Source organism: Miniopterus schreibersii (assembly GCF_964146895.1).
Source record: "Miniopterus schreibersii genome assembly, chromosome: 6".
NCBI classification, from domain to species: Eukaryota; Metazoa; Chordata; class Mammalia; order Chiroptera; family Miniopteridae; genus Miniopterus; species Miniopterus schreibersii.
This window is the reverse complement of record NC_138107.1, coordinates 43837428-43859875: the sequence shown is the minus strand read 5'-3', so window position 1 is coordinate 43859875 and position 22448 is coordinate 43837428.

Here is a 22448-nt window from a genome sequence, read left to right as displayed (position 1 = left end):
AAGAACATGATGTTTAGAAAGCAAAATACACTGGGGAAAGTGCTGGACATAGCTCAAAACAGCCATAGTTCAAATCTTAACTCTACCAGTGACCTTAGTTAGAATTCTTAGCTTCTCTAGGTCTATCTTCAACTCTGAAATGAAGATATTAATATCTACCTGTCTAGGTTAATTGAAAGATTAAAAATTATGTAAATATAGTGCCTTCACGCAGCAGGCATTCAATACGTTGTAGCTACTGTTATTACTGAAAAACAGCACAATGTAGAATAAAGAGGAGAGGATTTCAAGGGAAACTAATGTGGAGTCCAGTTTGATATTGACTAGCTGGGTAATTTGAGGGGAAATACTTAACAACTAGGGCCCTCTGTTGCCTCACATGTCAAACGGGCATAATAATAATTATTTTATAGAATTTCTGTAAGTAATAAACAAGAAGAAATAAGAAAAGAGTTTACCTGGAATACAGTAGCAGCTAAGAGAATGTTAATTGCCTTGGTTCCCCTGCTATGCAACCAAACTAATTTACTTTTGCATAGGTTTGTTTTTCAACAACAAAAAATGAAAAACCAGATACCCAGAGAGCCTTCCTATAATTATTCCAAAAATATCCGTGGTACGCAATCAGAATGTTCAATTACACAGAAAGTAGATTTTGTGAATAGCAGCTTCCAGCCTACTCAGGAAATTTCTTTTATTTATGAACCATTCTTTTCTCTTTCTGCCTGTTTTGTTTGTTCATGTTCCTCCGACACTGATAAAGCATCTGCTATGTTTAAGGTATGAGCTGGAAGCTGGAGTTGAAGGGAAGGGAAAAACCACTATACCTGCAAACTCACATGTGCTCCCCTAAAGGTAAGACTGTTCCACTCGCAGTGCTTCCCTTCCCCTGCTTCCCAAAGCCTCTGTTTTGGTGACTTCTCTGCCAAGCGTTCCCTGTTACTCCTTTCATCATTTCCTGCATTGCCGTTGTCCTGGCGGATATTGTGTGAAGCCCAGCACCGGTGCCAAAGGAAGAGGGTCAGTGAAGAAGGACTCATGCCCAAAGCTCCTCGCAGCCGCTCTCTTGAGAATCTCCCAACCGCCTGGCCAGGATAGAACACAATTCCACTAGCAGGTGCAACAGCGGTTCACAGCCCTGTGAGACTGTGACATCTCACTCTTTCATTCAGAGTGCTCCTCTGCTCTCTGCTTCTCTCGGATTTTAGTTTGTCTGCCTCCGGGACACAGATGCTTTCATAGAATTGATGCAAACCCCTGGGAAATTTATTTGTCCTCTGATATCATCCATGCTAATGCTCCCCTCCATCAGCTCAGATAATCAAGAGTTGACTATACATAGAACTGTGGGGGATTTTAAAAGCACTTATTGTCTAATGAGAAAGAGTGGAAAAATACTGAAGGAATTAAAAACAAAAAAACACAGAAAGAAAGCCACAAATATTCATAAATGAATTTATAATCCCCTAGAAAAACACAATAATTAAAGGGGATATGTTATGGAATAACTGGAATAAATGCCACTAAGACCAGGGCATTGTCCCAGTGCCGCTAGGGGATAGCAACTCAGAATATTATGAAAGTGGTTTGGGGTTCAGGAGACAGGCCCTATGGCATATGGGGGAAAAAATAACTGTCATTCTAATTGATTTCAATCCCTATGAAATTAGTTCCTTATCTAAAAGGATGGTTTTAGACTGTAACTCATCTTGAGTCCATATGGAAATGAAGGTACAAGGCAGGTCCAGTTGTCAATATCAGTCGTAGCTCCACCATCATGTATTATTGGCAGTTCACAACACGTGTACATGGACCCACATTATGTTGGTAGTGTGGGTCCCTGGAAATGCCAGATTTGCCCAACGGTTCCTGGTGGTTAAACCTCATCAACATTTCTTACTAGTGGAGTGGAAGAAATCACAGGCTCACCCATATTGTAAAAGAGAAGGGATTTGGTAAGTTCTAAATTCCCATTTAATATCTGTCATTTTTTATATAACAGGATAGGAGTGCATTAGAGTAGTTCATTGCAGATTAAAATAGTGGTATCCATTACAGCAGTGGTTAATATGACCACAGAATTAGTATATTGTCCAGGTTCCAGATAAATTTTTGTGATAAGTGACTTCATAAATACTATTTTCTCCTTCCCCACTTACGGATACAACAAGTTCACATTCACTGAGAAGGTTGTAAAGCACACCTACCTAACACCTTTGAACACTGCCAAAGAAGTGTGCATATATATATATATATATATATATATATATAAAATCTGCTTTCATGAAGTCACTCACCGAGACATAGTGGAGGTACTCTTAATGCCTGAATGTCTGACAAGCAGGTCTGTCACTGCAGCAATGACCTAATTACTGGAATAACAGGGAGGTGATAGAAGCCTAGATACGGTAGTGAACTGTTTACAACAAAATCATCAGGCATTGGTGGTTCAGTGGTGGAATCCTTGCCTATGATTTGCAATAAAATCAAACCACCACCACCAACTGTTAAAATCTGGTGATTAACTAGACAGAAAAAATATTTAGATAAAGCTAGAAGAAAAAAAAAGCAGCTGATCTTAGATGAGAAAGTCGACAGGCAAAAAGGAGGCATGAAATTATTAGGATTCTCTGGATGTATGAAAGTACATATCTGTGAGTTCTATCAGAGTCCTCATATCAGAGCATGGAAAAGAAAATTAATTTCTAGGAGAAATTAATTTCATAGTCATATCTCTTCTAAGATGGTTTAGCCAAATCCTTTCGTAATTCAACCTCATTAGGCAAAAGGTGGCATCAGTGTAAGAGGAGTAGGGGATCCATCTGGATTCTCAGAGGGAGCTCATTGTATTTTTACATACACAGAAAGATGTTCTCCTTATGTAAAGGAAAGAGAATAGAGAATTCATTTTGTGCCCTTGTCCCTGAATAAATCTGAAGTGGTGGGAAGATTCAAAGGCTCTAACCCAGAGAAAAATGTATATATGAAGTAGCATGGTCTACCACATAAATACTGGCCTGAGACTAGGTGGAGATAATTATAGAGGATTTGGCAAATACAGGATGAGGGTGAGAGAGCAAAGAGATGTGCCTCGTGTACTGGCAAGCTTGCTACAAAAGGAGTGGCAGCCCTTAGCAAACACCGCCCCAGGAGACCAGACAGTGTTGTGACGAAAGGAAAGTCTGTGTTGCTCATCCTGATCCTATTGGCGGTGATCCTCCGATAGCGGTCTTGATCATATAGTCACCAACAGGAGGGGTGTGATGGCCACCATAGCTGACTGGCCATCGATGAGAATGTGTCCACTGAAGGAAGGCTGAGAACAAACACTTGAAACTGCTTTGGTGGGAAGAGGGAAATAACTACAATGTTGGGAGGTGAGGAGTGCAAAATGCATGAGCACATACACTTCGAAAGCCTCAAGAGCTGAGCAGAAGATTGGTTTCCTGGGATTTTTTTAAAACGAAATCTAGATTTCGTTTAGTATTTTATAGGATACTGGTATGGAGGTGCATGGTAATTAATAGCACTTTTTGTGTTCATATTATTTTAAATGCTTCATCACTTTTAAAATTAAACTTGGATTTTGACATAACTGTTGAGTCACATGCAGCTGTAAGAATTGATGAAGAGATATCTGTGACACTGTACCCAGTTTCCATCAATGGTAACATCTTGCAAAACTGTAGTAAAGTATCAAAACCAAGATATTAGCATCCATACAGTCAATATACAGAACATTTCCATAACTAAAAGGATCCCTCATCCCTTTATGACCACACCCATCATATTCTCCCCCTCTCCTGTCCTTGGCCCCTACAACCAGTAATTTGTTTCTCCATTTCTACAATTTCATCCTTCCAACAAGAATATTATATAAATAGAATTATACAGTTTATAAATTTTTGAAACTGGCTTTTTTTTTCACTCAATATAATTCTCTGGCAATTTATCCAGGTTGTTGCATGTATCAATATTTGTATTTTTTGTTTGTTTGTTTGTTTGTTTTATCTAGTACTAGTAGTATGCCATGGTATGGAAGTTCCTCAGTTGGTTTAATCCATATCTAACTAATCACTGAAAAGCATACATATTGCCTGACCCAGCGTGGCTCAGCGGTGATCCAGGATCCAGGAGATCGAGGTTTGTTTCCTGGTCAGGGCACATGCCTGAGTTGTGGGCTCCATCCCCAGTCAAGGTTGTGCAGGAGGCAAGCCGGTCAGTGACTCTCTTATTGATGTTTTGACCTCTCTCCCTCTCACTTCCTCTCTCCAAAATCAATAAAGACATATATATTTTTAAAAATCCAAATTGTTTCCATGTTTGGCTACCACAAATAATGTTTCTATGAACATCTGTGTATGGATTTTGTGTGATCATACAATTTTTTTTTTCTGGAATAAATACCCAAGAGTGAAACTAAGTAATATGTTATTGCATCTTAACTTTTATAAATCACTGCCAATCTGTTTTCCAGACTGGCATTTCCATCAGCAATAAATGACTGATCTGGTTTTTCTATATCATTATCAGTATTTTTTATTTTAGACATTCTGATAAGTTATATTAATATTTAATTATGGTTTCAATTTGTTTTCCCTAATGATTAGTGATCTTAAACCTCTTCATGTATTATCTTCCATCTGTATATTTTTTTGATGAAATGTCTATTCATGCCTTTTGCCCATTTTCTAATTGGATTGTTTCTTTACTATAGAGCTTTAAGAATTTTTAAAATATTCTAGATACTAGTCATTCTTCTAATATGTAGTTTGCAAATATTTTCTTCCAGTATTTAACTTGTCTTTCCATGTTTTCAACAGGGTATTTCAAAGAGTAAACATTGTAAAATTTGTTGATTTTCATTTTATCAGTTTTCCATATAATGTTTCATGCTTTTGGTATCAGGTTTAAAAATTCCTTACTTAGCCCTAGATTCCAAAGATTTCCAGCCTTTTACTTTCAACTTACCTATGTTGATGTATTTGAAGTGTTTTTTAGGTAACATAGAGCTGGATTTTTTTCCCATTCTGCTAGGCTCTGTCTTCTATAATGTGGATTATTTACATTGAAGGTCATTATTATACGTTAAGCTTAAATCTGGCACTTTGTTATTTGTTTTCTATACATTGGCTCTGTTTCTTAATTCTCTGTTTTCTTTTCTTAATTTGTCATGAGTTATTTTAACACTTCTTTATGATTTCATCTTGATATTTATAGTATCATTGAATTTTAAACTTTTAGTGGTTGCTTTAGGTATTACAATGTACATACATAACATCATAGGTCTACTATAATTGATATTTTACCAAATTCAGTGAAGAACAGAAAACTTTCTTTTAAGTCTCTTTAACCACCTTCTTTGTAAACATAATTGTCTTAAGTATTCCTTCTCCATGCGTTGAACAACACAGTAGTTGGCATTAAAATATTTTGCTTAAACAATCAAATATGATTCAGGAAAAATGAGAAATAAGGTAGCTATTATTTTACTTTTATTTTTACCCATCTCAGTGTTCTTTTCTTTCTGAAGTTCAAAGTCTTCTTTTGTTACAATTTTCTTTCTGTTCAAAGAACCTCCATTACTATTGTTTTCGGGGAAGTTTGCTAGCAAGAAATTCTCTTAGCTTTCTTTCATTTGAAGATGTCTTGATTTCCTATTAATTTCTGAAAGATACGTCACTGGACATAGAATTTGCAGTTGGCATTCTTCTCTTTTGGTGCTTGAAAAATATTGTATCTCTTTCTTCTGTCCTCCCAGTTTCAAAAGAGAGATCTGCTATTGTTTGAATTGGTGTTCCCCTAAAGGTAGCACACCATTTCTCTAGGACTGCTTTAAAGATATATATCTTTGTATTAGTTTTCAGAAGTTTAATTAAGATGTGTAGCTGTGAATTTTTGGAGTTTATCTTATTTGGGGTTTACTAAGCTTAAATCTATAGATACATGTTATTAGCCAAATTTGGGAGGTTTTCAGCCTTTATTTCATCAAATTCTTTTTTATTACCATTGCCATTTTCCTCTCCTTCTGGGATTCTAATGATAAAAAATGTAACGTTTCCCACATGTGCCTGAGACACTGCTCATTTTTATTTTAGTCCATTTTTTCTTTGTTTAGAATGTGTAAATTCTGTTGATCTGTCTTAAAGTTCACTGATTCTACTCTCTTTCATCTGCTAGTGAGCCCGTTTAGCATGTTTTTAATTTTGGTTTTATTTTCAGTTCTATAATATTTATTTAGGTCTTTATTATAACTTCTGTTTCTTTGCTGAGGATTTCTGCTTTTTTTCATTTGTTTTAAGAGAATGCTTATTTGCTTGTAGAAGGATTTTTATGATGATTGCTTTTAAATCCTTTTCAAGATATTCTGACATCTGTGTTATCTTGGCATTGATATCTGCTCATTGCCTTTTCTCATTCCTGTTATGACTTTTTCGGTTCCAGTATAATGAGTGATTTTTTTTTTTTTATTGCACCTGGACATTTTGGATATTATGATATCCTGTATGCTCTTTCGTCTGTTTTTTTGTTTAGCAGGCATTTCACTTTCGAGGTGCAGTATGAGGGCTGGATAGGTGTTTATGTGCAGTTTCTCACTGAATCTCACCCATACCATCCTAGCAAAAGTAAGGCACTGACTCACACTACCTCACCACCTCTGAGTGGAAGTGGAAGATCAATTACCCCATGGACACCACTGAAAGGTAACATTGATAATATTTTGTGTAATTAGGTCACATAAACTATATCATTTTAATTTTTCAAAAAGAAAGTAACCTGCTGGTCCAGTGTGGCTCGGTGGTTGAGCATTGATCCATGAACCAGTAAGTCACAGTTGAATTCCTTGTCAGGGCACATGCCCAGGTTTCGGGCTCAATCCCTAGCAGAGGGTGTGCAGGCAGCCAATCAATGATTCTCATCGTTGATGTTTCTATCTCTCCATCTCCCTTCCTCTCTCTGAATTTTTTTTTTTTTTAAAAGAAAGTAACCTTATCCAAATTTGTTGCCATTCTTGCCAGCTATTGAACTCAAACCAAACTTTGTTGTCTGTACTAGCTCAAGAGCTATAAACTGACCTAGGCCTGGGTATTGAGTAAGCAGCAATGATCATCATTGTAGTACATCTCTAGGCCTAGAATTTTTTGGTAATAGAAAGGAATGTCTAAAATTTCCATGATTAATTATCAACAACTAAATATCCCTGTGGGTCAGGGATTCTTCTGATTACAAGGCTAACTCTCTTCAATATTATGGAAAATATGTTGGCTTTATCACTTTGGGGCAAGTGCTAATATTTGATCCTGCCATTTAGGGCTTAATATAACCATGAAATATGAGAAACCTTTTCAACTGCAGCACTTACTGGCAAACACAATTAAAGTCACTACTTTATAAGATGCTGATGCTCCTTAACTTATAAAATTCTCTCAATGTCCTGATGAAATAAATATACTGAGCCCTTTCAGGAAATATAACTAGGGGTTAATTATGCTAAATTCTTGCCAACATATTTTTTCTCCCTAAGATTTAGACTACTCTGTTTTGTGTCAGGAAATTTCTGGCAATTCTAATATTTAAAGTGATTGTTTCAGGGCAACTATCTCTCTGAATTCTTCATTCTCTGATCTCTAAATTTTGTTTTAAAGGATTCACCTGATTAAGTCAGGCCCACCTAGATAATCTTTCTTTTGATTAACTTAAAGCCTACTAATTAGAAAATTTAGTTACTTCTTTGCATTTGAAAAGTTCCTTTGCCTTTGATATTTAATGTAAGCTTATCATGAAAATGATATTCCATCATATTCACATGTCCTGCCCAAACACAAGAAGAAGGGATTTGATAGGGCATTAATTCCAGAGGGAAAAGGCAATGGAAATCTTGAGGATGATAGAATCTTGCCTACTACACCCCTCAAGTACCATCTCTAAAGGTAATTGTATACAAGGAGGGGCAAAAGTAGGTTTACAGTTGAAAGTACACAAAACAATATAATCTTGTATTATTATTTATTAATTATTGTATTATTTTCCAGACAAACAACTGTAAACCTACTTTTGCCCCATCATGTGTAGAGAAAGTCATTTTCAAATAAATAAAATATGTCATTTTTAGAATCAAGCATGAAATAACCAAATGGCTTGAGTCTTACTAAAAAAACTGACACCACTTATTAGATAATAAATGCCTTCAGTGTGTGATAATACCAAACAGTATTAAAGAAACACTGAAAATGGATTTGCTTTCCTTCAAGGACATTTTAATTTCTGCTTTGTTCATGAAATTTTTTCTATTTAATGTGAAGTGTAAGATATAGGCTTCCAATTTCTCAACACATACTCAAAGAATTATGAATGAAATTGTTTTTATTTACTGTATCATCATTTTGAGAGACATCCACTATGTATCAGTCTATATTTAATTAATAGCTTATCAAATGTTACATGTCTAGGAGCAGAGCCTCAAAATATATTAATCAAAACCAAATAGAACTGAAAGGAGAGACAGGCAAATCTACAAGTATAGTTGGAGGTTTCAACACCTCTCTCTCGGAGTAATTGATACAATAAGTAAATCAGTGAGGATATGAAAGACCTAACAAACACTTTCGGTAAACTTGATCTCACTGACAAAATATAGCAGAATAAACATTTTTTCCGAGTACATATGAAACATTCACCAACATAGACTACACACTGGGCCATAAACAAAACCTTCACAAATTAAGAAGGTTAGAAATAACACTAAGTAGACATTCACAAAGACATTAAACTGGGAATCAAAACAAAAATGGTATCTGGAAAAATCACCAAATATTCAGAAATTAAATAAATATATATTGAAATAACTCAGAGGTCAAAGAGAAAGTCTCAAAAGCCTGTTGGAAGCTGCAGTCTGAAAAGATAAAGCACCTTTCAACCTGGGTAATTACCTCCCAGAGCTATAAACCCTCTGTGTCCAACACATAACTGAGCCTTACCATTAAAATACAAATCACTTTCCCTTTTTTGATCTATTTTAAAAGAGAATTGTTGACCTGACAGCTGATTAGGAAGTAAAGTGTGGACAAAACAGGAGTGGAGAAGACTGACCTGGAAAGGAGCTTCTCCTCCCCTGAAAGTGAGCTCGGCTTCGAGGAGCACGTTGGGGACAGAACTAGAAACAATTAAACCAGCAGCAGCTCCCATCCCTTCTTCTCTTTGGCTCTTCCTTACTCACTCTCCAAGATGAGTTTTGTAGCCCTGAGTTGGCTACAGAGCAGAGAAAAACTACATACTCACCAGGAAAATCTATTTTTTTCCCCAAAACATTTTCAATACAAATATCTTCAGGATACAAGCATCTCAAACATTAAATTAACAGTGTCTTAGCCTTTGCTGCCACCCAGATCCCCCAGTTGTACAGAAACAAGGATTGGAAAATACTGCCTACTGGACCTCTTGGGCAACCTGAACTTCTGAGAAACAATAGCTACAACAGATGTTTCTTTCATATGATCTGTGCTTGATCTCATAAATAATGTGTCTCTACCAAGGGCTTGGCAAAGGGTCAGGAAATGTGTATAATTTAGGGAAAATATGGAAACAAAGAAAAATCCCATGATACCCTGGAACAACTGCTACAAATTCTGATGATCAAAATATGGTTTATGTTACAGCAAATAAGCTTTGTTTTAAATGTCTAATTTCCAAAGATACTTAAGCTTTCAGACAAAGGCAGGCAGCCGTTTGCAATAAAACCGCACCATTTCACTTTGCAGGCAACAGGAAAGAAGTCCTAGGACAGTAAGACGCATGTGGGTGTCAAAAATCAGGTTCTCCCGCATGCTGTCCTCCACGGTTTCAAAGTCAGCTTTTGGAAATCTAGTCTATGGCTTCTCCAGCCTGACTTTTAGGGTTTATTTCAATGTTCTATCTAATTTCCCTCTGTTTATCCCAGGTAATTCTCTTTTGAGATAAGAAACAAGAAGTTACTCATAATGCTGCATATTCAGGGAGAGTACCACTGAGTTATTTTCTATCCAAAAAATCTCTCCCTCACAGAAAAGATACTCCTCCAGCCTTTCAACCTTTATTCAACGATCCTTTCCTCTTTCCTGGGGTCACTGCGAATACTAAAACCTGTGTGTTCACTCTTGCAAATAGGTTAAAAAAATATTTTCTTTTATTTGAAAAGTTGTCTACAACCAACATGGTAATTTAGCTGAAAAAGCCTGAATTATATTTTTCTTCCATTTTAAGTACTGTTAGCTCAAATAATTCCCTTCATCATGAGTCAATTCAATTGCACCTTCATTTGGTGTCACTCAGAAAGCTGCAATCATTAAAACACAGACTCCGGGATCAGGTTTCTGCGGGGGGCGGGGGGGGTGCCAGTGGTTTGCATCGGGTACAGTGATACCACGCTTCCCTTCGTAAAGGGGTACACATGGAATCAATGTGGCCTGTCATGCAAAGCATTGATACATATCAGCTATAAAATATGAAATACCTGGTCACAATTTGGAAGCATGCCAAGCTCCTGAAATAATATCCTACCCATCTCCGTACTGACCACTCACAATAACAGAACACGTGCAGTATAAATCGTAAAGTGAAAAAAGTTTATTTAAGACCAACCAGAGAGATGCAAAGTTATTTCAGTTTAGAGCGAAGCAAAATCTACCCCATACTCAGAAGCCGCAATGTGAAATGTAAATGCGCCTTGCGATTCTTTTCAAGAGCCACAGGAATGATTGTTCCCCCATTTCTTTCATAGGACTACTCCCTCAATTTCATCGTTAATTCCAACTCCTCAAAAAAGACTATGCTTCCCTAGGTGTCACTCCAAAGCGCAATCTAGTGCACTTTTAAACTGTGGAAAATAGTAATTCTTTAGCCATATGGCTTTTAGTAACTGAAATGAGATCCCAGGAGTGAAATTCCTTATATTCAAGATCAGTTTCCTTCTCAAACTTAAGGTATAATAAGAGCTGAACTTCAGCTGATGGAAGTAAATGCAACTGAGAGAAAGTGATTTTTTTAAGTACTGAGAAATTCCCTATAAAAAAAATTCCATAGACATCCCTAAACTCAAAATAGGAATTACTGGTTTTCAGAGTTCACCCATCTATCTACAGGGTGGGGAAAATCGGTTTACAGTTTTTGATATGGAAAATAATACAATAATTAATAAATAATGATACAAGAATAAACTCTGTGTTTCACATACAACTGTAAACTTACTTTTGCCCCATCCTGTACACCTAACTGAAAAATGTTGCTATGTTAAAAGATGAAAATGCTTGTTAGTTAAATTTGTCATTATATGTCAAATACAAGCACCACCTGTTTTTTATTTTGAATTAAGTTGTGGGGGGAGTATATTTTAAATGTGGCTAAGTTTAACAGGATGCCTCCATTAGTTAGCTTTGTTTTTTTAGGGTGCTTTTCTATTTAATAATGAATAGATATCCTTACTCATATTTAAATAACTCGTTTTAAGGAAGAAAAAATGTAATTTATTCACCTTTAATGTTTGATTTAAAAAAACTTTTACATAGTGGATAAAGATTACTACATTTAATAAGTTTTCCCTTAGGTGTCAATTATTTTAAATCCAGATTTCACTTATTTTTATAAGAATGTGGTAGTTATTTGGACCATGAATACCTTTAAAGAGATCAAAGGCCTTTAGAAGACTAATGTATAAAGTAGAAATAAACTTTTCTTTTTTCAGTGGTTCTGAAAAGATCCTTTTCAAATCAAAGGCAGCAGAGCCCACTACTGGCACAGTTGTTGAAACTTGTCTCTAGTCTAATAATTGGATATTGCTTGAAGCTAAACTTTTACTGGATAAAAGCAAACTCTAAGAACATAAATAAAATAAATTTTCAGTTAGCATTTAGTTTCAATAAGGTATTGTGATCTGTTAAAATATCAACATTAGATGGTCCCATCGCATATGGCATTTTGGAGACATACTTTTGGGAAACTGTAATTCTCTGGAAAACTAAGCACCAGTTGTGACATAAGTCAGCCAAGCTGCTGGAACAGAGCAAAGAAGGTAACCCTAAATGAAGGTTTAGGAGCTACATGACCTCTCCTAATTCCATGGACTATCTTTTACCAATGGAGTGATCAGCATGAATTTAGTCAAACAACATTTACTATTTGTTATTATTCCACAGAGGAAAATGGCAGTGAAATTTGTCTTACCTTTGGCTTTAAATAGAGGATGCCCTGGTTTCTTATGGCGGCTGTAAAAATTACCACAAAGTTCCTCAAAACCACAGAAATTTATTCTCTCATAATCTAGAGGCCAGAAGTCTGAAATAAGTATTACTGGGCCAAATTCAAGGTGTCAGCAAGACCATGCTCCCTCTGTAGGCTCTCAGGAGACTCCATTCCTAGCTTGCCTCCTTCAGCTTCTGGTATTGCTCAGCTTTGGCTACATTACTCCAATCTCTATCTCTGTGGTCACAATGCCTTTTCCTCTACTGTCTAAACTTAAATCCCCCATTACCACTAACTTATCAGATACATGTAATTACATTTAGGATCAGCCTATATAGTCCATAATAATTTCACCATCTCAAGATCCTTAAATTAACCGCATCTACAAAGACCCTCTTCTCCAATAAGGTAACATTTGCACTTTCCAGGGATTAGGATGTAAATAACTTTGGGGGACTATTTTCAGTCTACCATAGGGAAAGAAAATATATTTCTTAAAAATTCATAATTATGAGCTTATCTTCATCTGTTTTAGGGATCCAAAAAATACCCAAGGCAAAACTTAATTTAGAATTATCATAAAGTGTCATGTTTAGATACTTGCTATAAATAAATGCAAATTCTCTCTGAGGAATGCACCTTTATTCCCAGACCCACAAAAGGAAAAAAAAAAGAAAAGAAAAGAAAAAAGAAAGAAAGAAAGGAAGAAAGAAAATAAGCTCTCAAAGAAGAGAAAAAGTCCTCAACACAAGAAAAAAAAGAAAGAAAATTTTATGACTGTGAATGGTGACAGATGGTATCTGATTTATGGTGGTGATCATTTTACAAATATCAAACCATTATGTTGTACACCTGAAGCTAATTTCATGTTTTATGTCAATTACACCTCAATAAATAAATAAGTAAATGAAATTTTCTTAAACTAGCATTGATAGACATGAACACTGAAAATCAGAAATTTACTAATTCTCAAAGAAGCAGACAAAAAGTAGAAAGATGGGAAAGAGTTCACTGAAATCAGAAAAAGAAACTGAAAACAGAAAAGAAAAAAAAGCTAAATTGATGATTAAATTATATGATGGCTAAAGGAAAATAGAGCTGATTGAAAGTACAAGAAGGGCATTCTGGAGGTTAATGAGAAGGCTCAAACGTGTCAGGGAGAATGTGATAGATGTGGGTGATATGCGAAGAAGATGTAATGAATGTATAATTGGAGTCCAGGGAGGGAAGAAAAAAATCCCATAGGAGTATGAGTAATAATTAAAACTATAATCTAAGGTATATTTTCAGAAATACATGAAAGCCTGCACCTAGTTATTGAAAATGTTGACTCTATAACTAGAAAACTGACCCTGAATGTTCAACTACAAGCATAAATATACAAAATAAGTGGATAATAAACATTGAAATGGAGGGAATTAAAACTAAGAGAATCCTGTGCCCTAATCCATGATAATTAATATGGAAACCTAGAGGATATGGAGCATTTCAAGGGAAACACATTCTATCAAAATTGAACAGAAAACAGATGTCTTTAAAAATCTTTTTGTTATAAATAGAAAAAGTTATAAAATAACTGCATTACAACAACAACAACAACATATCAGGCCCAGACTATTTCACAAGGAAATTCTGACAAGCTTTCAAATACCAGAAAACACCAATGCTTATTGAAGTTCTCCAAAATATAAGAAAGAATTATGTGTAGCCTTGATAGCTAACCTGGTAAAGATATCATAAAATTTACATAATTACAAGTCAGTTTTGTTAGTGAATATCAATGCATAAATTCTAAATAAAATACTGAAAATCAGAATCCAATAGCACTTTTAAAAAATGCTTCATGGTCAAATGGAATTTACTCCAGGGATGCAAGAATAGTTCAATATTAGAAAATCCATAAATATAATTTACAATATTAAAAGATATGAAGAGAAAATGATATTATTATTTCCATAAATGCTGAATAGGTCTTTAACAAAATTCAACACATAGTCCCAATTTCAAAAACACACTCAATAAAATAGGAAATTATACATACTTCCTTAGCACTATATAACATCTATTTTTTCAGTCCTAAAACTATCGTATTACTTAATGAATAAACTTTATTGGCATTTCCATTAAAGCCTTTTAAAAAAAAAATCCCCAAATTTTCATTATTTATTAATAGGTTTAATCTTTATTGTTGAAAGTATTACAGATGTCCCCTACTTAACATTGCTTTGAAGGCAGACACCATGCCCATGATTTATCTTTTATTCACTGAATTTGGCAAATCACTGAGTACACAGAGTAGACTTAATATATATTTGTTAAATTAACAATGTGCACAATGAGCCAACGTGGTTCTGGAAGAAATGTTTAAATGGATCTTCAATAGAAGTGAGCAGCTTGGTTTCAAAAGTCATAATACATAACTGGTGGCTTCACCAGGCTCTCTAATCTTGGACACATTATTTCAAAGATTCTGTTTCTCAGATTTCTCCATTGTAGAATACTTTTATAGAAACTGTAGAATATTTATTATAGCTAGGCACTGAGCCAGGTGATACAGAGAATAAGATTAAAATGACCCAGTTCCTGTTCTCAAGAATCTTTCTTGCTAAGGGAAGAGAAAGACAAGTAAACTAAAAATTGGAATAGATTCATGACAGGTGCTTTATTAGGAATAAGCACCCAGAGTTGCAGTTACGAAGAGAATACATATTTAACAACCAAGAGGAGGTTGGAGTACAAACTGAATCTTAATGGACCAGGAGGAGTTAGGCAATCTGACAAGAAAGTAATACAAAAAGAAGATACTGCATATTCAAAGACTCGAAGGTGTTTTAGCGCCAGCATGTCATGTTTATCAAGCGGTGAGTAGTTTTGTGAAGCTGGGAGGTGAGGCGCACACGGAGGAAGGGAGGAGGGTGCACCAGTTCCAAGCCTAGGCGGGTGTTGCCTGCAAACAAACACAGAGTTAGCAGCTCTCAGGTGCCCCAGCTGAATCCCGATACAGCATTAGCATGAGTATGAAACCTCACCCACTACCTAAGGAGGGTAGCAGGAGACCAGGCTAACTTGGATTTCTAGGAAAACATCCAAAATTCTGTTTCTTTCCCCTTGCAGGCAGCCAGCCACTTACCATACTGGGTTGAAGAGGGGAGATTTTCTGAGAATCGCAGGGCACACCAGAGTAGAGGGTAGAACACAGGAGAAAGAAGAAAAGCAAAGCCAATGAGACTTGAAGAATAAAAGGAGAGCCTGGATCAGGAAGTTTCTAAATTATAGGGAGGAGAAACAGTAACTTTTTACCTGCTCATAAAAGTTACAGCAGGAGAGTAAACGGAGGGTCTGGAGCAACTGCTTAGAGCTGGAACCTTTGTTGACAATTGGGATGTTTCAACTACGGTGTTTAATGGATGGGATATAAAAGGTCTCATGTAGAATGGATGTAAGCCACTGATTTATCTGGACGATTCAAGGAAGAAAGGAGTACAAAGAGAGAGGAGCTAAAGATAGAAACCACCTGTGTAGCTATAATCCCCAAAATGCACATAGTCATGGACCATTTCACTAATATTTTGCTTCATTTTGGTCAGATATTTAGTGCCAAAAAACCAAATATCTTTGGGTGATATTTGGACTCTATTGGAATGATATAATTGCCACAGAAAGTCATTCATATCTTTTGTTAACTCCCATAACAATAAGAGAAAAAAATTCAAGTTAGTGTAAGCCAGCATGCTGCCCTTCAGTGGTTGACAAAACATTCATGGAGTGCCGAGGCCATGTCAGCACCAAAGCAGTAATAGCTGTGCCTTGGTACTCAATATCTTGATGCATTACTTGTAGCAATAGCTATCCTATTAGGACACATGATCATTTTCCTAAGTATAGCTAGCACAGTATAAGCATGCGAAATAACAAGATAAAATCCAAACATGGCAACAATCCAAAACACATCAGCATCACTGAAACAGAGAATAGAGGGTGTTAAAATTCCACTGTGAAATTCTACTAGGGGCTGCAACATGGCTTCATTACTGAGCTAATGATATGGCCATTGGCCTTTTTATACGGAAATGCAGACAGAGCCCCATTCCATGGAATGGAGAATTCCTATCCCAGATCCTTTCTCCTCAATGTTTCCTCCAAACACAGCTTGTGAGCCTATTGAAGCATATGTGCTATACTATTCTTGTGTATTTTGGATATCATGAGGAAACAGAGTAACTAACTTATATAGTAACATATTTCATGTGCAACTTTCTGAACCATGATTCACACATATCACTATATGTCTAATTCAACATCTCAAATCCATGAGGTTAGACAGAAAGTTGGGTCTTGGGCGTTGCCTGCCCAGGGTTCAACAGTTAGTAACTGGTAAAGATTTTATCTAAGTCCTTCGACTCCAGTTTAGTATTCCTTTGATTTATAAAATGTCAAAGAAGTAGGGTAAAAAAACATATTTGTAGTATAAAAATTAAACCAACACAATATTCTGTATTCTTTGAGGTTTATTTGTGACATTAAAATATAATACACTATGTTTGCAAAATTGGCACAAACTGACATTAATTTTCCATTAAAATGACATTTAAGTGGGGAAATTATATTAATAAAATGAAGAAATTAAGCATAGTAGATTTTCATTACAGATATAAAGTAATGAGTTTATTGTTTCAAAATTGCCTTAGAAATATCAGGTTGTTTTTATAAGGAAGGATATTGCTACTAAAGAACTGTCCCCTGAGGACACAGTTCGTGTGCAGACTTCTAAAGCAGTAACCTGAATTTTCTCTCAGATTCTGGGTGCCTTGGAATCAAAAGATAGGGTAAGAGTCTTCTTTACTTACTATAGTCCAGAAATTTACTTACCGAATAAAGAAAATTTTTGCTTTGTGTCTCACATCATCTGTTTATGATATTCTTTCTCTCCTTGCTCACACAGACCCCTCATTGTAATCATCCACTGACACAGTTTGCTCCCTTGCTTCTTGGTCTTCTCCCTAATTCTTGCCATCTTTCTCAGTGACATTAATACCCACATTGATTAACCATCTAAGTCTTTCAGTTCCTTGGCATCATCGTCATTGAGATTATCTCATACGTCACGACAGGTACACGTTGCCTTAGTAAACAACCCGCTTTGTCATCACCTGAAATTCAAACCACCATTGAAACTTTGACTGACATAAAGCAACCCCCTCTCCAATAGGTATACCTCTAATCTTTTTAACTCACTAGTACAAGCCTTCAGCTTTTCTAAATCCCTAACACATGAATCTGCTCAATATCTCACTGACATCAGCTTTTGGCTCCTCTCTCCTCTGTTCGGTTTAGATTCCACAGTTCATTGTTTATATTCATAACTTTGCATAAAGCTGTATGTCCTGGGATGTTTTTCTCTTTGATTTTACATACCCTGGGGAGACTCAGCCATTTATTTGTACCTGTATCCATGGACCTGAACAGTGTTAGCACAAACCGTCCAGCAAAGTTGATTGGTTTTGCTTGAAATTTATGATCAGAAATTCCAAATACATATTTAACATGACCTGGAAATTCTAATGTATTTGTGAAGTACATCTGTCTTTCTACCCTCAGTATCATTCCATAGCCTATTCTAAAACCTTTACAACCTCCCTTCTACTTTTTCACTCTTGGTGACATAACTACATTGAAAAATTAACAGAGGAATGCCTACTCTTCTTCACACTACCTACGCAAAACAATCTTCATAAAAAACTACTTTCTGCATTCTTTTCTATATTCTTTAAACAAAAATATTGAGTGCTTACTATTTGCCAGACATAAAGTTTTCCTTTTTCTTAAGGCCTGGAGCCTGGCTTTGACAATGGTCCTTTGATTGGTCCCTGACTGTCTCTCCAGTTCTACTTCCCGTCTTCCTTGATCACAATTTTTCAGCATTATTTTACTTTTTTTCAGCACCTCTAAAAGACCAACTCTTTCCTAACTCAGGGAATTTGGATCTCTTGACTTTTTAGGATTAGTTCATTGTCAGTGCCCTATGCTCAGAGAGACCTTTTCTGACTATAAAAATATAGGTTTACCTCAACCCTATAAGCTACCTTAGCACTCTGTTTCTTTCATAACACATGTCATACCTGAATATATTTATTTGTTGTTAAGTTACTTAGCTTTTGGCTATGCTTCCTTTCCATCCATGAGTTCCATAGGACATGAACTAAGTCTGTGTTATTCATCACTGTTTCTCCTACTCCCCAGATCGCTGCTTGCCACCTAGTTTGTGCTAAATGAGTAAATGAATGAATTATTGTTGTTAAGTTTTCGCTTCTAAAACCAAGCATTAGTTTTGTCACACATAACATTAATTATGGTAACAGCGGCCCTTCTCTCTATCATATTTAAGGATCCGTGGGAAAAATGTGTAGTTCATGTCTGTCTTCGTAACATTAGGCCCAACCAAATTAGAATTCACGTTCCTAGGAATACAGATCATCCATCTGGGGCAGAGTAAATTTTGCAAGTCTTTAGACTACAACTATAATCTTCTCACTCTGGCTTCTCACACTAGTGGAGCAAAAGGCCAAGAGAGGAGCTACTTGCTATACTGTTTGGAATAATTTAACTCTGATTATACTCACAAAAGGAGCAGGAATGCCCATGTCTGGAACCCAGGACCTTCTCTGGGTCTTTCTTTGTTCAGTGATAACTGTTAATAGAATATTGCAGCAACCACACACTAAAAACAAACAAACAAATAAAGGGTCATACCCTCAGGGACGAAATTCTAGGTCACCCAGCAGGAAGTAATACTGGACAGACAATGAGCCAGACTATGTTAAAGGAAATCTTAAACTGGGTGTTCAAGGAGTGACAAAAAGTAATTATAGCCTAAAGAGCAACTGTAGCAGCAGGAACTGTAGCTTGCTTCATTTACATTTCTGTCTTTAGGACATCATGACTACCCATCAGCTAAAGGGGATTCTGTGGCTAATTGGACTTGTAACTCTCCTTTTGACGAAGAAATGAAGACATTTTGTTCTCATATACAATAAAGGCTCCATCTTATATTGTGGACATAATGGGGTGTCATGAATTGATCCGAATTATATTGGGCATATGTATCTCCTCAAATTCTTTTGGTTTTCTCTATGCCTTTTACCCTGAGCTACTTATTATATATACTTCAGTCACCTGTGGGCCCTAATGACTTCCTATGGGCTATAAGCTTCTGAGCCTGCGGGCAATCAGCCTGCACTTGGGGTGGAATGACTCTTCCTACCACTTCCAGACTGAAATGCAGAACCAGATTTTAAGGCATGGAGTCTGGCCTCCCCCCGAGGCTTCCAAGGCTCCAACTGATGTCAACAGGAAAAGTAAGAGAGTTAACTCTTCATATGGAAAATTAGACCAATGTGAGACAGGAGATGGAACACATCAGCAGATATATGATATATGACTCCTCTCTCTCTTGTGCTGAGGGACAATTCTGAGGCAATCTTTTCAAAACCACCTTACTGGTGATGCCCCTGGTGGCCTACTGGATTTATGTGCCAAGCAGCTGATTGCTTTTTCTGCAGCTCATCATGAAGCAGTAACCAGCATGCTAACATATTGCATTTATTTCTCTAAGCCTTGCTTCAGGTCTTTTTTTTTTAAGGGAAACTAGGCTTACAATTACTTAATAAATGTTAAGTCCTGTAAAATTCTAAAATGTCTGTGATTTTAAAAAGTTGTATTTATGAATACGTATGCATTGTATTTAAAAAATGCATGGTGATTATTTTGCTTAAAATTGTATTAATATTAATATATTAAGTTTTTTTAAAAAGCCTCCTTATGAACTTGGACAGTATCACGTTATACTGTGTCTGTGGTTTGTGTTCTTTTTAACCTGTTCTCTCCTCTGAAAGAGTAGCAAACTTTATTCTGATACTCAATAGCTGTCTTTTAAGTTTGCTATGTAATGGCTTTATCATGATTACTAACAAAATTAATAAATGTATTATTAAAATAAAATTATCATTATGAAAAGATCCATATGTTCCCATGGAGCTATGTGCATATATATATATATATGTATGTATATATGTGTGTATATATATATATATATATATATATATATATTTCCTCATGAGGAAATATGTATCACTCATGAGGACTAGAATAAACATCAACAGACACTAATAATGAATAACTCATAATTTGAATTCTTGAAAAATTCAGAATTACCAGGGAAGACAGATGACAGGAATTGATAAGAGTTTTGATAGAGGAATGTGCCACATGTCTAAGAGCAGAAGAGAAGGCCAATTAACACTGTCCAGCAAGATTATCAAGATAAAAGGTAACATTTGGAATATGTCCTAAATGCATAGGAAGAAGTCTCAAGAAAGAAAAGAAGAAAATACCATTCTCAGAGGAAAAACAATATTCACACATACTATGTTTCAACCAGTGGTTTATGCACTGGAAATAACGTGGTAAACAAGCCACGCAAAGGCTAAAGTTTTCATTCCAGTGAGGGGCAGATACTGAGCAAACACATGAAAATGTGAGTCATAAGTGTTAACAAAGGACATGATAGAAAGTTACTGGAGGACCACGTTAGGGTGGGTGGCAGGGACAGCACCCTTGAAGAAGGGTCCCCTATGCCAAGCGGCGCTGAGCCATCGGGGAAAGGAATGAGGGAAAACTTTCAGAGCTAGCTCGTAACATTTGTGTTGGGAGAAACTACAGAAGATCAATGAGCTGGATAGCTAGGGACTTTTCTGCTGGGTTTAATTCTAAAAGGACAGTGAGCATTTTATGGACATAACGAGGGAGGGAACTCAGTTTCATTGTTGTAGTGTGGAGCCTGCAGTTAGGTGAGGGTACCTAGGACCAGAGGATGCAGCTGCCCAGCCGGCCGGGAGACGATTAACACCTGAGCCCGGAGCGCGGCAGGAGTCGTATTAACATGGAAGGACATTCCTCAAGAGAGAGGAAGGCCACAGGTCTGTTAAGACTTACCAAGTGAAAACTGAAATATTTAAAGGTAGGAAGTTGAAAGGATTAATGATGACAACGAGGTTGACAGTTGGGTTATTCCCTATGAGTGATGACGCAATTCACCAATGTTTTCGGGTTCAGGCATAGTGTTTGTGTGTTTTCACTGAGGGGTGAGCAAGAACAGAAAGGCACTTTAGTTTGAGGCATGCTAATTTTGGGGTGCTTGCAAGATACCCAGTAGTCAGTGTATAATTAGAAATACGAATCGGAAGCTTAATAAACAAAGTAGAAGATTTCAAACTCAGTAGTAATGAGGAGAGAAAACAATGCCAAAAAACGTTTGGGCCCTGGCTGGTGTGGCTCAGTAGGTTGAGTGTCGTCCCATGCACAGAGAGGTCGTGGGTTTGATTTTCCATCAGGGTACATGCCCGGGTTGTGGGCTGGATCCCCAGTATGGGGCGTGCAGGAGGGAGGCAATCAATGGTTCTCTCTCATCAATGTTTCTCTCTCCCTCTCCCTTTCTCTCTCTCTAAAAATCAATAAAATATTTTTTAAAACAATGTTTGGGATTGTTAGGATTTATGTGAATAAATACAACACTTAAGCACCAATCTCAAAATCCTCCAGACATAAATCAGAAAGCTCTGGTGTACATAGTTCAGTTAGGAACTCTGAAGAAATCACCCCCATCTAAATCTGCAAGGAAACCTCCCTCCAGGAAGTAGAAAATTCTCCAGTCAGTTGATTTTATTTTTGAAGTTAGGAATAATGGGTCTGGCAAATAGGCTTTCAACTTGGAAATTCTTAACCTGCTTGAATTCTTTTAATCTGCAAAGTGAATTTCATGGGTACTTAGATTCCAAATTCAAATCCTAATTTGTTCTCTGTATTGTGCCTTATGTGTTGGGTACTCCACATATAGCAGAGTTACTGCCCTGTGTCACAGATACAGAAGATATAATGGAATACCTATTATTGAGACATAAGGAGAAAAAGGAGGTCCCTATACTGTAGAGAAAAATTGTGCCATTATATACTTAACTGTACAGTGAGTGATTTCCATTTTCTGATCATCAAAAATCAGAAAGTTGTAAAATATATCACTGGATGTCAAAAAAAGTCACTGCATGACATAGTAGAAAAATCACTGGGCTTGGGGTCAGAATACCGTATCCAAGTTCCAGCACTACCATTTATTAACTGTGAGAATTTGGGCAAGAAATTTAATCTTTCTAAACTCCACTCTTTATCTGAAAATTGAGAAT